General features: G+C 50.5%; 1 protein-coding gene across 5 annotated transcripts in view; it reads right to left on the bottom strand.

Annotated features, from left to right (window-relative positions):
* The window catches only part of SLC25A25 (solute carrier family 25 member 25), a 158567-nt gene that overhangs the window by 47565 nt on the left and 92414 nt on the right, over positions 1–18588 (bottom strand). The gene's annotated exons all lie outside the window — the stretch shown is intronic.

Raw genomic sequence — 18588 nt, 5'->3', positions numbered from 1 at the left:
CTCTGGCAAGTTCACATCCATGGCACCAGGCCCAAGCATCTGATCTTAGCACCTCTCGCACAAGTTCACATCCATGGCACCAGGTCCTGCAGGGTCCATCCAGCTGTGGGTTCAGGAGGGAGAGGGGGTCCAGGGCCCATACAGCTGTGGGTTCTACGATGGGGTGCAGGGTCCATCCAGCTGTGGGTTCTAGGAGGGAGAGGGCTGGTCCGGGGCCCATCCTGCTGTGGATTCTATGATTGTGTGGAGGGCCCATCCAGCTGTGGGTTCTAGGATGGGGTGCAGAGTCCATCCAGCTGAGCTGTAGATTCTAGGACGGGGCTCCAAGGACCACCCTGCTGCTGGTTCCGGGGAAGGGGGGGTTCCAAGGACCGCACTGCTGCTGGTTGTAGGACCGGGGGAGGGACAGGGGTCCAAGGACCACCCTGCTGCTGGTTCTAGGATGGTGTGGTTGGTTCTACGATGGGGTGAAGGGCACATCCATCTGTGGGTTCTAGGATGGGGTGCAGAGTCCATCCAGCTGAGCTGTAGATTCCAGGACAGGGGTCCAAGGACCACCCTACTGCTGGTTCTAGGACGCGGGGTTCCAAGGACCACCCTGCTGCTGGTTGTAGGATGGTGTGGAGGGCCCATCCAGCTGTGATTTCTATGGTGGGGTGCAGGGTCCATCCAGCTGTGCGTTCCAGCACGGTGCCCTGGAGGTGATAATAGAAAAAGAGTAGGCAAAGCCTAGTAAGTAGACCAAGCCCGGGGAAGAGGGAGTCTTCGGGTAGGCGAGGACAGAGCAGATGAAGAGAAAACATACTCCCAAAGGATAGGGGAAATATCCAGCCGCCTCACAGAAGATCACCCACCGCTACCAGAGGATGGGGGCACATTTTGTGGCTACTCAGGAGAGCACACGCCGCTACTGGAGAATAGGGGTGCACTCTGTGGCCTCTCAGGAGAGCACATACTGCTGGTACAGGTTAGGGGCGCAATCTGTGGCCTCTTAGAAGAGCACACACCTCTACCAGAGGACAGGTTCCCTTTTCGTGGCTTTAAAGTACAGCACACACGGCTACCAGAGGCTAGGGACACATTCCGTGACCTTTCAAGAGCACACACAGTACTAGAGGATAGGAGCACATTTTTTGTACTTTCAGCAGAGCACACACCGCTACCAGAAGATAGGGACTGTAACAAAATGGTGTATATTATATGGTGTGGCTATGTGACTGTTAGAATTGGCATCTTTGACGTGGTTTCCACTGACTTTTTGCCTCCTGTATTTTTTCACTGTGCTGGATTTCGTTTTTTGCTGGCTTAGATGCTTTGGGCACTTTGCCACTGCTGATCAGGGTCAAAGTGCAAGTGCTCCTTGTGTAAATTGTTGTTACAATTAGTTCTTGCCGATTTCCATATTTGATTGACTGGTAAGTCCCTAGTAAAGTGCATCGAGTGTGCCAGGGCCTGTAAAACAATTGCTACTAGCGGGCCTGTAGCACTGATTGTGCCACCCATGAGCAGCCCCGAATAGGTATCTCAGACCTGCCACTGCAGTGTGTGCGCAGTTTTAAACTGCCATGTCGAACTGGCAAGTGCATCCACTTTCCAGGCCCTCACCTTCCCTTTTCTTACATGTAAGATACCCCTCAGGTAGGCTCAAGGTACCCCATGGGCAGGGTGCAATATATGTGCAACATAGGACATGTACTGGTATGTGTGATAGCCTCTTGATAGTGAAAAACAAAATTGGCAGTATTTCACTATCGGGACATATCTGTCCCATAGGGCATGGCAGATGCTTTGTAACCTCTTACAAGTATAGCTATCCATAGGGACAAGACAGAGGAATAAAGTTTTGGCTCTCTGAACTCCGAATTTAATAACTCATCTTTTACTAAGGAATGTGCTACTTACCAGTATGCATCTGTTCTTGGCATGTAGAGCTGCAGATCTACACACTTGTGCATAGATCGCCATCTGGTGTTGGGCCCGGATGTTTGCAGTTTGTTTTTCCTCTTGGAAAGTCTTTGGAAGTCACGAGTTCGGTGACTCCTCCCTTGGATCGTATTGCACATGGGCTTCGGCTCCATCGTCAGATTGTTTTTCGCCAGCAGGGAAAGATGGAGCATAGTAATAACAGTGAAGATGCCCATGTGTGTGTTATCTAAATAAGATAAGCTGGAACAGATACAGGTAGCCGGGGAGGCGTGTGTAGATCTGCAGCTCTACATGCCAAGAACAGATGCATACTGGTAAGTAGCATATTCCGTTCGAGGCATATGAGCTGCAGATTACACACTTGTGCATAGATTATATAGCAGTACCCACCGTTGGCGGCGACCACCCGCATCTGTTGCAGTGGTTTGAAATAATGTTTTGAGTACAGCCTGGCCCACACTAGCTTGTTGCTTAGTTTGCACATCTACACAATAGTGTTTGGTGAAAGTGTGCGGTGTTGACCATGTAGCTGCTTTGCAGATATCATCTAATGGGATGTTCCCTAAAAATGCCATTGAAGCCCCTATTTTACGTGTAGAGTGGGCTTTAGGGGGAACGGAATGCGTTCGTTTTGCTTTATTGTAGCAAATTTGAATACACTTGACAATCCATCTAGCTATCCCCGACTTGGAGATGGGGTTGCCCTTGTGTGGTGGAGAGAAAGAGACAAACAATTGTTTGGTCTTACGGAAAGGTTGTGTTCTCGCGATGTAGTAGAGTAAGGCTCGTTTAACATCTAGTGTGTGAAGAGCTCTTTCTGCAACAGTTTGTGGTTGCGAGAAGAATACTGGTAGTTCTACCAATTAGTTTAGGTGGAAAGGAGAAATGACTTTGGGAAGGAATTTTGGGTTGGTAAGGAGAACCACCTTATTATGGTGCATTTGTAGAAAAGGATCTTGAATAGTAAATGCTTGTATCTCACAGACCCTTCTGAGGGAAGTGATGGCTACAAGAAAAGCGTTTTTCCATGTTAAGAATTGAAGTTCACATTTGTGTAGGGGTTCAAAAGGAGGTCCCATTAGTCTGGTGAGAACGATATTTAGGTTCCACACAGGTGAGGGTGGTACTCTGGGTGGAATTATTCTTTTAAGGCCTTCCATGAAGGCTTTAATGGCAGGTAGGAATTATTCTTTTAAGGCCTTCCATGAAGGCTTTAATGGCAGGTACTCTAAAGAGTGAGAGATGTTGCCTGTTTTGTAGGTAAGCTGCTATGGCTGCTAGGTGTAGTCGAATGAACGTATAGGCTAGATTGCACCTTTGTAGGTGGAGTAAGTAGCCTATGATGTGTTGAATGGACACATCTAGTGGATTGATGGTGTTATGACAATAGATAACAAAACGTTTCCACTTGGCGGCGTAGCACTCTACAGTGGTAGGGCGCCTAGCTTCTTTGATGACGTTCATACAGTCAGGGGGGAAGATTTAGGTACCCGAATTCTAGGATTTCAGGAGCCAGATCGCAAGGTTGAGCTGAGCTGGGTCCGGGTGTCTGATCTCTCCATGGTTCTGGGTTAGGAGGTGTGGAGAGAGGCGTAATTTTTGATGCGGTACTACCGATAGTTCCAACAGTGTGGTGTACCACGGTTGTCTGGCCCAAGTTGGCGCTACTAATAGTGTGAGGCACTGCTGTTGTAGTTTGCGCACTACTAATGGAATGAGTGGGAGAGGCGGAAAAGCATACGCAAATCTGCCTGACCAGTTCATCCATATCGCATTGCCTTTGGACAATGGGTGTGGGTATCTGGCGGCGAAGCTTGGGCATTTTGTGTTTTCGTGGGTGGCGAAGAGGTCTATCTGTGGATGCCCCCACATTTGAAAGAACGGATGAAGAACCTGTGGGTGAAGTTCCCACTCGTGGAGTTGTTGTGTTTGTCTGCTGAGTAGATCTGCCATAGTGTTTTGTACTCCTGGGACATGTTGGGCTAGGAGAAAGATTTTCCGGGGTATGGCCCATCTCCATATGCTCTGTGCTAATTGAGAGAGCTGTGGAGAGTGTGTGCCGCCTTGTTTTTGAATATAATACATGGCTGTCATGTTGTCTGTGCGGATTAGGACTGCTTAGCCCAAAATTTGTGTCTGAAAGGATTTTAGGGCTAAGAAGATCGCTAGTAACTCCAGATGGTTGATATGGAGTAGCTTCTGTTGAGGTGACCATTTGCCTTGCCTGGTGAGATGTAATAGATGAGCTCCCCAGCCGGAGAGCGATGCGTCTGTTAGTACTATCTGTGGAACCGGGTCTAGGAACGGTCGACCTTTGGAAAGGTTTGTGGTAGTCCACCACTGCAGAGAGCGATGGGTACAACCGTCTACCAACACCAGATCTGTTAATTGACCCTGGGCCTGGTTCCATTGGTGCGCTAAGCACTCTTGGAGAGGACACATCTGGAGTCTTGCGTGAGGTACTATGAAGATGCAAGAGGCCATCATCCCTATTAGCTGCATGAACACCCGAGCTGGAAGGTGGTGGTGTGCTATGAATTTTGCGCGTAGAGCCTGGATGCTTGCAATCCTGGCAGGATTGGGGTAGGCGAGCGCTTTTGAGATGTCTATAGTGGCACCTAGATATTGTTTTATGTGGGATGGGTGGGGATGGGACTTTTCGTGGTTTACCGTGAAGCCCAGCTGATGAAGTAGCTGGATGGTGGTGTGTGTTCTACACACCGATTGTGTGAACTGGCTTTTATCAACCAGTCATCTAGGTAAGGGAAGACATGAATGTGTTGTCTTCGCAGATGTGCTGCCACCACTGCTAGGCACTTTGTGAATACTCGTGGCGCGGTCGTGACTCCGAACAGGAGCACTTTGAATTGGTAGTGTTGGCCGTCCACTACAAATCTGAGGTACTTCCTGTGAGCGTTGTGGAATGTGGAAATAAGCGTCTTTTAGGTCCAAAGTGGTGAGGAAGTCGTTTTAGTAAAGTAGCGGAAGAACCTGCTGAAGCGTTACCATATGAAAGTGGTCTGAGTGTATGTATGTGTTTAGGGGCCGAAGGTCTAGGATGGGCCGTAGAGTCTCGTCCCTTTTTGGTATGAGAAAATACAGGGAGTAGACCCCCATATTTTGTTGGTTGGTTGGAACGTGTTCTATTGCCTCCTTGTCTAGGAGGGAGATTACCTCCTGCTTGAGTAGCCGTAGATGTTCTAGTGACATCGGGCGTTGTCTGGGTGGAATGTTTGGGGGGTAGATGTTAGTTCTAGGCAGTAGCCTGACCAAATTATTTGTGTTACCCATTTGTCTGAGGTGATGGTAGTCCAGACCGGAAGGAAATGTTGGGAGTCTGCCCCCGACCGGAGTGTGATGGTCTGGGGGAAGTGGAGGGAAGTCATTGGGGAGGCGCGGTGGCAGAGCGGGCAGTATTTGTTTTGCCTCTGCCTTTGTTATTGTTGCCCCTGTAGCCGCCTCTTTGGTAACCCCTTGTAAAGGTGGACTGTCTAATTGTCTCTTTTTGATAGAGAGCATTAAATGTCCAGTTTTGGGATCCTTAGTTAATGTTTTTTGTAAGGGAGCCGGTGTAAATAGTTCTGGAGAGGTTGGTTGGTCCGTCTGCGCCGAAGGCGTCGGGGCCGTTGATCTTTTAGGCTCGTCAGTGCTGGTTCGTTGTTTGGAGCCATGCTTGGGAAGCTCCGGTTGTTTCGTCGGCGCAGAGATGGATTTCGGCTTTGAAATGTCGGTGCCAGTGGCCTTGTGGGCTTTTGTCGGTACCGAGGATGGGGTCGGTGCCGAGGAACTGGGTCTCGAACCAGAGTGTTTCGGTGTGGGGCTCTGTGTCGAGATAGAGGCAGTTTTCTTTTTCGGTGCCGAAGGGTGTTTATCGGCTCAGACGGTGGGCTGGCTCGAGCCCGAGCCGCCTGAAGGCTTAATTGGCTTCTTTACCGGCCCGAAGGTGCGGTGTGGGATGCAGTGTCTTTGGTCTTGCTTAGGCGCGAAGGCTTGACCGAAGCCTTTTTCGGTGGTGGCGAGGGTGTAGGGGGGGGGGGTGTAGGGGGGGGAGGAATAGTAGTACTCACAACCCTCTGTGCCGGAGTAATGTCCTCCACATCTGAATCGTCGGCTTCGGAGGCGCTGACGAGTCCCTCGTTGGTGTGGTGTTCTTCTGGAGCGTCGATGCCTTCCCCGAAGATGTCGTCCGGGATCGCCGAAGTGTGCGCCATGGTGCTTCTGGCTCTTCGGTCCCGAATCGTTTTCTTGGACCGGAAGGATTTACACGCCGGACAGTCTCGAGCCTCGTGTTCAGGGGAGAGGCGAGGTTGCACACCTCGTGGAGATCGGTGTGGGGGGAATTTTGACCCACATCGAGGACACTTTTTAAATGGAGTCCTTTCCATTAGCCAAGACCGGAGCTTGGGTAGGCCCGAAGGCCGCCGTCGACTGGAACCGAAGGTCTTGCCGATGAGAGGCGCGACGAGTGAGGAGATCGCGATCGAAAACAATACCGCGAATTGGGGGGAGGATTGCGCATCGATCGTCGAACTGGAAGCTGTTCGGAACCGGAGCGAAGATTACATCCGAGCCCTATGGCGGAAAAAAACAATCTGAGGATGGAGCCGAAGCCCATGCGCAATACGATCCAAGGGAGTAGTCACCGAACTCGTGACTTCTAAAGAGATTCAAAGAGGAAAAACAAACTGCAAACATCCGGGCCCAACACCAGATGGCGATCTATGCACAAGTGTGTAATCTGCAGCTCATATGCCTCGAACAGATAGTTTTTAAATTGTGTTTGAAAATGCCACTTTTAGAAAGTAGGCAATTTCTTGTTTAACCATTCTGTGTGCCTCTGCCTGTTTATGGATTGACTGTCTGGTTTGGAGTGACAGAGGCTAGGTATGTGCATTCACTGTAGACAACCACTGGCGGGTTAATGTGTGCCTGGCCCTTGCCGGATGACTCAGAGCTGAGCTGACTAGACCTTGGCTGCATTTAGAGTAGTGGGAGGAGTTGTCCTTGCACCTGAATAGGGCTTGTTTCCCTTGCACAATGCTGTCTCCGCCCCCTGTAGTCATACTGCACCAGTGAGGACAGAACTGGTTTGGACTAGGCTCAGAGACTCTTGTGCAAAAAAGGACAAAGACATAATGGGGTATATAAGTAGTGGACCTTAAACTCCAGAATTTTAGATCAGTTCTGGACTCAAGAGGAACCTTTCCCAAGGAGAAGCGCTGGAGAGCTATGAGGAGGAGTACTGCCCCTTTGCTGTAAAGGGTTGGCCTGCAGTTGCTGCTTCTGTCAAGGAAAGGACAAAGACTGGAACTTTGCTGAGAAACCTGCTTTAAGAAGAATCTCCAAAAGCTTGTGTGTGCTAGCCTCCTGTTCGGAAGTCTCAGGGACACAGACTTCACGTCAAGCTCCCCTGACCTCTACTGCTGAGAGTTCTGACCTGCAGTAGGTGCCTGTTCCAGTTTTGGGGCCTCTGGAGGTTGCTTCTGCTGTTGGGAGCTGGAAGAAACCTAAAAAAAGCAATCTACGACGCCGCTGCGACCTGCACCAGGGGCACTGGTCGTGAAGTGCACGACGCAATGCCCGGCCTGCACCGCAGCCGTCTGCAGTTATCTGCACTTCTCTACGCCAATGCTCGCAACAACTTCGTTATTGCCAGCGCCTGCATCCCGTTATTGCGGCGCCAATAACGTATAGTTTATTCATGTTTCATTCGTGACGTCGACGCGCTTCCTCCGGAAGCCCCCACCTTTGGTCGCCATCTTTGGATTCTTTTTTTCCCCCCTTGCTTCTTGTCCTTTAACAGTCTTCCTCCTGTCTCATCTTTCTGGCGGAGGAGGGTGGGATCACTAGTGAATCCAGAAAGTCTTCAAGCTGCAAATACTACACCGACCGATAAGAAACTATACGTTTTGAAACGTGAATTTGTCTGGATTCACTATGCTGTGCATAGACGTTGTAGCGGTTTGCTAGGTTTGTGGTGGCTGGGTGGAAGATGAGAGCGTTGGTTACTGAATATGTGTTGTAAGACCTTCTGTCCCACTTGCGCTTCCTTGTTCATTTGAATATCTATGCAGTAGTGCTTAGTGACCATGTGCACTGAAGACCATGTTGCGGCTTGGCAAATGTCTTAAATAGGTGTGTTTGCTAGAAAAGCAATTGTTGCTCCTTGTAAATCTTGCCCTGCCTGTTTGTGGCCGAATTGTATGGTTTGTGCAATCCATCGTGCAATGGTATTTTTGGTAACTGGTCGTCCCAGAAAACTGCTGGCAAAAGACACAAAGAATTGCGTGGTTTTCCTGCATTCTTTTGTCCTTTCTATATAGTGCATTACTGCCCTCCTGGCGTCCAGTGTGTGCAACGCCTTTTCTGTGCTTGGGGTTGGATTTTGTATGGTCTGGTTTATGTGGAACCTTGACACCACCTTTGGCATAAAATGTGGGTTTGTTCTCATGACGATCCGGTCATTGTGTATCTGTAGGTAGGGCTCTTGTAGTGTTAGCGCTTGTAATTCGCTTACTCTTCGTAGTAATGTGATAGCCACTAGGAAGGCACGATGCAGTGTTGCTTTATGAATAGGCTCGAATGGTGTCTTTATCAATTGAGTCAGCACTACATTGAGGTTCCATGCCGGAGGTGGCATTCTGTTTGGCGGTACAATCCTTTTTACCCCTTCTAGAAACTTCTTTACTACTTGGGAAGTAATGAATATGCTACTTACCAGTATGCATCTGTTCTTGGCATGTAGGGCTGCTGACATTCATATCTGTGCATAGATCGCCGCCTAGTGTTGGGTCCGGATGTTTGCACGTTGTTGTCCTGGAAGAGTCTTCGAAGTATCCTTGGATAGGTGACTCCTCCCATGGACTACAGTGCGCATGGGCATCCTCTCCATCCTCAGATTGTTTTTCGCCATTGTGGCAGTGATGGAGTAGATACAGAAAGTGATGACCATGCTTGCAATAATTCTGAGAGCTGCAGCTGCGACAGGCGCCGGGGAGGAGGGAGGGCGATATGAATGTCAGCAGCCCTACATGCCAAGAACAGATGCATACTGGTAAGTAGCATATTCAGTTCGAGGCATGTGGGCTGCTGAATTCATATCTGTGCATAGAATACATAGCAGTGCCCTCTATTGGCGGCGGCTACCCGTGCCAGCTGCAGCGGTCTGAAAAAGTGTTTTGAGAACAGCCTGTCCTACAGCTGCCTGCTGTTTTGACTGCACATCTACGCAATAGTGTTTTGTAAATGTGTGTGTAGTGGACCATGTGGCTGCTCTGCATATATCATGCAGGGGAATATTTCCTAGGAAGGCCATGGAAGCCCCCAACTTGCGTGTTGAGTGGGCTCGTGGTGGAATAGTTAATGTGCGTTTTGCCTTTTGATAACAGATTTGAATACACTTAACTATCCATCTGGCTATCCCTGCTTTGGAGATGGCGTTACCTTTGTGGTGTGGGGCAAAGGCAACGAATAGTTGTTTTGTCTTCCTGAAGGGTTTAGTCCTGTCGATGTAGTACATGAGGGCCCTCCGTACATCTAGTGTATGTAATGCCCGCTCTGCAACAGTTTGTGGGTTTTGGAAGAAAACGGGCAGTTCAATAGTCTGGTTCATGTGGAACTGCGATATTACTTTGGGCATGAATTTGGGGTTGGTACGTAGTACGACCCTGTTGGCGTGAACCTGAATAAATGGCTCTTGAACGGTTAGTGCCTGGAGTTCACTAACTCTTCTTAGGGAAGTGATCGCTACCAGGAAGGCTACTTTCCAGGTAAGGAATTGAATCTCGCATGAGTGTAGAGGTTCAAAGGGTGGACCCATCAGGCGTGTGAGGACCAAGTTGAGGTTCCACATTGGAGCCGGTGGGTGACTAGGTGGAATGACTCGTTTGAGTCCTTCCAAGAATGCTTTGATGGCAGGCACTCTGAATAGAGAGAGGTGCTGCCTGGTTTGCAGATAGGCTGATATTGCGGTCAAATGGACACGTATAGAGGTGTACGCCAGATTGCATCGGTATAGGTGTAAGAGGTAACATATGATGTCGTGGATGGATGCGTCCAGCGGGTTAATGTCATTATTACCGCAATAAATGACGAACCTTTTCCATTTGGCTGCATAGCAAGCTCTTGTAGTGGGTCTCCTGGCCTCCTTGATGATGTCCATGCAGTCAGGTGGCAGATTGAGATAGCCAAACTCTAGGACTTCAGGAGCCAGATCGCCAGGTTCAGCTGTTGCGGATCTGGGTGCTGAACCTCTCCATGGTTCTGCGTCAAATGCGCGGGTTTGATCCGCAGCCTTTGATGCGGTACCACGGAAAGTTCGAGGAAGGTGGTGTACCACGGCTGGCGTGCCCACGTGGGAGCAACTAGGACGAGTGTCAGGGAGTGTTGTCGGAGTTTGCGAGCCACCAGCGGTATCAACGGTGCTGGGGGAAAAGCGTACGCAAATCTGCCGGACCAGTTCATCCATATCGCATTGCCCTGCGACTGCGGATGTGGGAATCTGGCGGCGAAGCTTTGGCATTTTGCGTTTTCGCTTGTCGCGAATAGGTCTATCTCTGGGTGACCCCACTGCTGGAAGTACGGTTGGAGTACTGATGGGTGTAACTCCCACTCGTGCATCTGGTGGCTGTGTCTGCTGAGCAGATCCGCCATCTGGTTGTCCTTGCCGGGGAGGTGTTCTGCCATGAGGAACATGTTCCTCTGAATGGCCCACTTCCACATGCTCTGAGCCAGATGAGACAACTGTGGAGAGTGTGTCCCTCCCTGTTTCTGTATGTAGTACATTGCGGTCATGTTGTCCGTCCGGATCAACACGACCTTGTTGCACAGATGTACTTTGAAAGCCTTCATGGCCAGGAAGATTGCCATCAGTTCCAGAAGGTTGATGTGCATCTTCTTCTGTTGTGTCGTCCATAGTCCCTGCACTGTGTAGTGTAGTACATGAGCTCCCCATCCCTGGAGAGACGCGTCCGCTGTCAGTACTATTTGTGGAACAGGCTCTTGGAACGGTCGCCCCTTGCAAAGGTTTTGTGGATTCCACCAATGCAGAGAGTTGTATGCCCGACCGCTCACCAACACTAGGTCTTTCAACTGTCCTTGAGCCTGATTCCACTGACGTGCTAGGCACTCCTGAAGTGGGCGCATATGTAATCTCGCGTGCGGGACTATGAAGATGCAGGAGGCCATCATGCCTATCAACTGCATAAACACTCGCGCTGGAAGCGAGTGATTGTGTTTGAACTTGGAGATCAGCAGTTGTATGCTGTTGATCCTCACTAAACTTGGCTGAGCTGAGGCCGCCAGAGTGTCTATAGTCGCGCCCAGGTACTGTTGTACGTGTGCGGGCTGGAGATGGGACTTTGGGTAATTTAGTGAGAATCCCAGACTGTGAAGAAGGTGAATGGTGCGGGACATATGGCTTGCACATTGCTGGGCCGACTTCGCTTGAACGAGCCAGTCGTCTAGGTAGGGGTAGACGTGTATATGCTGCCTCCGTAAGTGTGCTGCCACCGTAGCTAGGCACTTCGTGAAAACCCTGGGCGCTGTTGTCACGCCGAAGGGAAGGACTTTGAACTGATAGTGCTGCCCCTGAACAGTAAACCTGAGGTATTTTTTGTGTGAGGGGTGGATGGGTATGTGGAAGTACGCATCCTTGAGGTCCAGTGATGCTAGGAAGTCTCCCTGCTTGAGAAGCGGAAGGACTTGCTGTAGAGTGAGCATGTGAAAGTGCTCTGAAAGAATGTACTGGTTCAGGGGTCTCAGGTCTAATATAGGCCTGAGCGACCCGTCCTTTTTTGGAATTAAGAAGTAGAGGGAGTAAACCCCCGTGCCCTGCTCGTGGATGGGTACGAGCTCGATAGCGCCTTTTAGAAGCATACTTTCTACCTCTTGCTGTAAGAGCGTTAAGTGCTCTGAGGACATAGGACGGTTTCTTGGTGGTATTGTGGGTGGAGTGGAAGTTAACTCCAGACAGTAACCGTGTTTTATAATATCTTTGACCCACCTGTCCGTGGTGATGGAGTTCCACGTGGACAGGAACCGTTGTAGCCTTCCCCCGACAGGTGTTATGTGGTCGGGAGGAAGGGAGAGGGCGTCACTGCTTGTTCTTGGGGGAGGACCTGGTGTTGCCGTAGCCACGTCCTCTGCCCTTGGTACTGGAGCCACGATAGCCACCTCGGGTGTTCTTATCGTAGGTGGTCTGCGTATTACCCTTGTTATATGTTTGTTGTGACCCCTGTCCTCTACCTGCCCCCTTGTTTCCGGGGCGACGAAAGGAGCCGCTCCGAAAGGACTGAGTTTGTAGGGCGCCCATGGACTTTGCAGTGTCCGTGTCCTTTTTTATCTTCTCGAGGGTGGTGTCAACCTCAGGTCCGAACAAAAAGTCGGGGTTGACGGGCTGATTAAGTATATTGTTTTGTACCTCAGGCTTGAATCCTGAGATACGTAGCCAGGCGTGACGTCGTAGGATGACGCTAGTGTTGATGGCCCTGGCAGCCGTGTCTGCAGCGTCTAGTGCACATTTAATGGCAGCATTTGTGAGTAGCTGTCCCTCTCTGATAAGGATTTCTGCACCTTCTTTGTAGGGGTCAGGGAGGTGCTGAAGAAGTTGCTCCAGTGTGTCATAGTGCGCTCTATCGTAGCGAGCGAGGAGCGCTTGAGTGTTAGCTATGCGCCATATGTTTGCAGCTTGTGCGGCAACTCGCTTGCCGGAGGTCTCTAGCACCTTGGACTCTTTGTCCGGGGGAGGAGCGTCACCCGTTGTCTGCGAGTGTGCCCTCTTGCGGGCATTCGCCACAACGATGGAGTCGAGTGGTAATTGGCCTCTGATGTAAGTAGGATCCCCAGGTGCTGATCTGTATTTTTTATCGATCCTGGGGTTTATCACTCGTGCCCTGGTGGGTTCCTTGAAAATGTCAGTGGCTGGCTTGAGGACCCCCTTCAACATTGGCAGAGTCTTTACATGTCTTTCTGAGGATGCAAAGGTGTCCATTAGAAAGTCATCTTCGATGATATCAGAGTGAAGCTGTACATCATGGTTGTTTGCCGCACGTTCAATCAGAGCGTTGAACGCCGCAGTATCCTCTGTGGGTGATGTTTTTGGCCCATATAGTTGTGTGTCCTGTGCATCAAGAGGTGCACTGGGGTCTGCAGGGTCGCCCCAAGTTTGGTCAGGGTCCTGCTGGTCATCAGGGTCCGTGTCCACATGGTAGGGGACTTGTTCATCCAAGTAGTCCCCCAATGCATCCGTGTCGGAGCGTGTGGGGGAGGCCCGGTGTGGATCCTGGTAGGGTGAATAGAAGGGTTCATACAGGAGAGGTTCTGAGTCCACAGGCAGCTTCCTCTTTAGCGGGATCCTGAAAGGCTCCAATGGCGGTTCCGAAGTTATCCTTCGGCCGTGGAGAATCATCCTGCCAGTGTCGGCGTCGATGACGTGTGACGGAGACGGCTCGACAGGTGTAACCGCAGTTTTGGTGACCTGTGTCCTGAGTTGAAACGCCTTCGGGATTGTGGGTGGAGGCAAGCCGAAGGTAATGCTGGTCGGCACCGACGAAACCGCCGGAGCCGAACCGGAACCCGACGGGTCCTGGAGGGCGTCCTTGGATCTGCAGCCTGGCATCGCGCCAGGCCGTACTCGGGGCGCCTTAGAGGTCGTGGCCCCCGCCAGGGTCGTCGAGGCGGCTGCAGATATCTTCTGCGCCCGTGGCGCATCGAGTCGAGGTGCGGAGATCACCGTCGACGTCTTCGACACGTGAGGTTTTGGTGTCGTCGAGGGAGTGCTGCGAGGCGTAGCAGGCGGGACGGCCCTCGGTGTCGGTGGCGTCGACGCCGGTAACCGGGCAGGTTTGTCGGCGCCGATGACCTTCTTCCGTTTGTCGACTCCCATGTCGCCCGTCTCGAGTTCGGCACCGAAGTCTCTCTTGGTGCGGTCGGTGCCGACCCGGTGCGCTGGCGTCGAAGGTGTTGAAGGCCTCGATCCGACTAGCGCCACTTTCAGTTTCGGTTTCGTAGGAACCTGAGCAGCTTTCGGTTTCGGTTTCGTGGAAGGGAAACCAGCTGGCTTAAGCGGTAATGGCTGCCGCTGAACGTCCGAGGCCGGGCCCGAGGGCGGGGCCGAAGGACTGCGTGATAGGTCTCGGGTAAGGCCCGAAGGCGATCCCTCGACCGGAGCCATAGTCTGTGGCGCTGGTGAAATTTCGGTCTGAACAGGTAGGCCTTGTTCATCATCGGAGCTACTCTCTTCGGCTCCTAAGGCCTCCTCGTCGTCTCCTACCTCGGTGTCGTCTTCACCTCTGTGGAAGAGTGACTCGTCGGCCTCGTCCGATCCGGGTTCGTGTTCGTGTTCGGAAACGGGACTGGAGGGTAAGACTTCTACTTCTTCGACGTCGTCAGCCTCGTCGAAGATGTCAGCTGGGGCCGGTGCCGCGTGCTGCGCTTCGAGCCTCGCCGCTCGACGATTCCGCAGAGTCTTCTTTGAACGGAACCGGGCACAGGCCATACATGTCGATTCGTCGTGGTCCGGCGAAAGGCATTTGTTGCACACCGGATGGACGTCGATGTGTGGGTACTTCGCATTGCATACCGGACACCTTTTGAATGGCGTCCTGGATTCCATCGTCGAAGTAGAGTCGATGGACAGGCAAATGCGAACAAAGTCGGTGCTGAAAGTTAGTAAACTAACAAAAAGTATCGAAACCCGATCGATAAACAGTACCGACGCGAACTAAAGGCCTTGTGGCCTCGACAAAAGTTTTTCCTAACTTGAGCTAAGATAGCACATCCGAACCCAATGGCGGAAAAAAACAATCTGAGGATGGAGAGGATGCCCATGCGCACTGTAGTCCATGGGAGGAGTCACCTATCCAAGGATACTTCGAAGACTCTTCCAGGACAACAACGTGCAAACATCCGGACCCAACACTAGGCGGCGATCTATGCACAGATATGAATTCAGCAGCCCACATGCCTCGAACATAAACTTTTCCCTGTTTCTCCTCTTGTGTAAGCCACTATTGCCACTAAGTGCACCCTTAGTGATGTGTAGCTTATTTTATTTTGTAGATGTGTCAAGTACTTCAGTACTGTTGATGCCTTGGTAATCCTTCTCTGTGTCTCCTTCAATATTGCCAATATTCTTTTCGTGCTCGGAAACACCTTGCCATGTATGGTGTCGATCTTCGCCCCTAAGGAGATCTTCACCTGTTCTGGTTCTATTGATGACTTTCCCCAATAGATTGAGAACCCTAGTTGGACTAGTGTTTGTATGACTTCTTGCATGTGCCGCTTGCATTGGTTGTATGAGCTTGCTTTTACCACCCAGTAGTCGAGGTACGGGTATACATGTATTCCTTGCCTCCTTAAGTGTGTTGCTACTGCTGCAAGGCATTTTGTGAAAACCCTTGGTGCGGATTTGAGTCCGAATGCCAGCACTGTGAACTGGTAGTGAGTCTTGTTGATTATAAATCTTAGTAGATGTTTGTGTTTGTTGATGGGGATGTGTAAGCAAGCGTCTTAAGTCGATAGTTGCCATGTAATGCCCTTCCTGTATCTGGGGTGTTACTTCTTGAAGAGATGTCATTTTGAATCTTTGAGTTTTTATGAGCTTGTTTAAGAAACTTAGATCCAGAATTGGTCGTAAAGTTTCATCCACCTTTGGTATGAAGAAGTAGGTGGAGTAGACACCCTTGATCCTTTCCTTGTATGGTACTATTTCTATGGCCCTTTGTTTAGAAGTTCCTGTGCTTCTTGTAGCAAATGAGAACGCTCCTTTGCTGAGTGTACTCTGCTGTTTGGTCTCTTGTTTGGAGGTGGTTTTTCTAGCTCTATACAGTAACCGTATTGTATGAGGTTTAGTACCCATTTGTCTGATGTGATCTTCCGCCACTCCCGGAAGAAGTGTTTTATCCAGCCTCCTACTGGTGTTATAAGCTGGAGGAACAGTTGTTGGTCTTGAATTAGTTCTTGTTTTTGTCTTATCCTTTGCTGCACCCCTAGATATGTTGACTTTGCGTGCGTTGGTCTTACAGCGGAGTCACTTGGATGTGGGTTGTTGACCCCCTCTCTGTCCGTTTCCTCTTCCTCGTGCGCGTACTCGAAAGGATTGTCTTCGGGGCTGGTACTGCCAGTTTTGCTGCTGCCGTCCCTGATGTTGGCCCTGGTTACCTCCTTGATAACCCCTTTTGGAAGGCTTGGTGTGGAGCCACAGGTTGGGGACTCCCCTTACCCGCTGGTCTTCTTGAAGGTGTCTCTCTTCTCATTCCTCTGAACTGTAGTGCCCCCATGGACCTAGCTGTCTCATTGTCCTTCTTGAGCTGATTGAGTTTCTCGTCAACTGGAGCACCGAAAAGCTGTTCCCCGTTGAAGGGTGTGTTGAGGATGTTATTTTGCACTTCAGTCTTGAAGCCTGAAATTCTAAGCCAGGCATGCCTTCACTCAGTTACCCTCAGCATTATCTGCCTGCTAGATGTCTCCGCTGCATCCAGGGCCGCCTTCAGACTTGTATTAGCCACGTTCTTTCCTTTCTCTACCAGGTGGCTCGCCCTTCTCGGTTATTGCTCTTGCAGATGTTTTAGGGGTTTGCCCACTTCCTCCCAGTGCGGGTATGCCTGCCTGTTGATGAGTGCATTAGAACTGGCGATGCGCCATTGGATAGCCGCACTCCTTTCCATCTTCCTCCCCATTGGGTCCATTCTCCTGCTCTCCTTGTCTGGAGGTGATCCTGTATTTGTGGGTATATTGGCCCTCTTCCTAGCCGTGGATGTTATGATTGAATCCGCTGGTACTGATCCCCTAGTATACATAGGGTCCTTAGAGGAGTGTTTGCATTTCTTCTCAGTCCTTGAGGTTACTGCTTTACACATTGCAGGTTCCTTGAAGACCTCCTTATCCTGGTACAGCACATTTGGGAGCATGGGTAGGAACTAGCATCTTGTCTGGGATGGTAACAATGTCTCCAACAGGAAGCAAGATTGAGGTTTCACCTCCTCTAGCTGCACTCCATACATGTCTGCAGCCCTCTTAATGAACTGGTTATAGATTCCAATGTCGTCCGGCGGCGAAGGTCTCGATGGATAGGATTCTACTCCCTCTTAACAGGGATTCGGCGTCGAGATCCTGCCATGCAAGTCTTGCGCCTCCGAGGATGTCGAGCCTTGTTACATTTGGTCGCCTTCCTCACCTTTGGCATCGCTGTAATACAGGTCTTCCTCCTCCTGTTCCTCGACTGGTTCTGGTGTCGTTGTTGGTTGTTGAAGGTCCTCGACGCACCTTTGGGCTTCTGCAGTGGGCTTCGGTGGAATAGTGAACTGCCTCACCTTCTCATCGAAGTCCCTCTTGCGTTGCAAGATGCTCGCCATTTCGGCGTCGAGAGTTTTGGCCTTTCTCTTCGCGGTTGTGGACGTCGAAGTTGTAGCCTCTTTCAACCCTTCATTTTTCTACGTAGAAGAGTCCTTTTCGTGACTGCTTTTCAACGCCTTTGCCTTATCTTGGGTTTTCGCCATCTGGAAGTCCTTGTCAAAGGAACGGACGGGCTGCTTGTCCTTGGATGCAGTTGCGGACATCGAGTGTTTCGACGGCAAGGCTCCTTTCGAGGACTTGGACTCACTCTTTCGAGTATCAGTGGAGTGCCTGGGATTCGACGATTCTTACCTCCTCCTGCGATTTTATTTCGACCTAGACGACTGTGGCGTCCTCCGGCGATGCTGTCCTCTTCTCCACTGGAGAGGCCCAAATCTCGGAGAGATGGAGGTGTCCCCTGCATGCTGTATTTTTCCCTTCTTTGTCTCTCTTACTCTGAGGGTCTTCGGTGTCAATGTCGCGCAGGCGTTGCAGTCTTTACTTCAATGGTCGAGCGGCAGGCAGAGATTGCAAACTGGGTGTTGGTCCTTCTGTGCGTACCTGTGGTGGCAGTTGGGGCAGAATTTAAAGGGTGTTTTGTCCATCATCGCGCCCAGGGATTCCCCTGTGTGCGAATTCTCCGTAGAAACGTCAAAGTTCTCGGTGTTTTCCTCCTCTTTCGTCGTCCCCATTACCTGACTCGCAGTCCAGTATGTTGTAGGGTGATTTTTCGTTTTCCTGCTGTTTCCTGTGGATTCTTGTCTGAGTTGTTGAGCTTCTACACTGACGATACAGACCCAACGGCTGAAAAATACAATCTGAAGATGGCTGGATGTTTGTCGTTTTGGTCTTGTGAGTTCCATTTGTGGTGTTATCACTGTATTACAGTGTGTTTGGTGTGGAAATACTTTACACATTGCCTTTGGGATAAGCCTGTCTGCTCGTGCCAAGCTACCAAGGGGGTGAGAGCAGGGGTTATCTAAAGTGTGTTTTTCTCTTACCCGGACTAGAAACAGGGGTCCCTATTTGGACAAAGGTGCAAAGGTGTCAACTAGAGACCCCCAGTTGTAACAGGGACCGCACCGTATAATAATCTTACCAACCCCTTAAGACCAGTAAGTTTCGTTAGGCAACCTTAGCTCAACCCTGGGTAGCTGGGGCTTCAAGCAGTCAGGCTTCAACAAAAGAATAAGCATCAAGCATGTAAACAGCACCAAAACGATTGAAGGAAGAAACTCAAGAAATCCAACACCAATTTATAAAAAACGAAAAAGATGCACGGGGGGTTCCGGAGAAATGGATCTTACAAGGAACAATAAATCGAGACTC

The sequence above is a fragment of the Triturus cristatus genome, chromosome 1_2 (genome assembly GCF_964204655.1).
Source record: "Triturus cristatus chromosome 1_2, aTriCri1.1, whole genome shotgun sequence".
In the NCBI taxonomy this organism is placed as follows: domain Eukaryota; kingdom Metazoa; phylum Chordata; class Amphibia; order Caudata; family Salamandridae; genus Triturus; species Triturus cristatus.
This window is presented reverse-complemented; position numbering and strand designations above follow the sequence as displayed.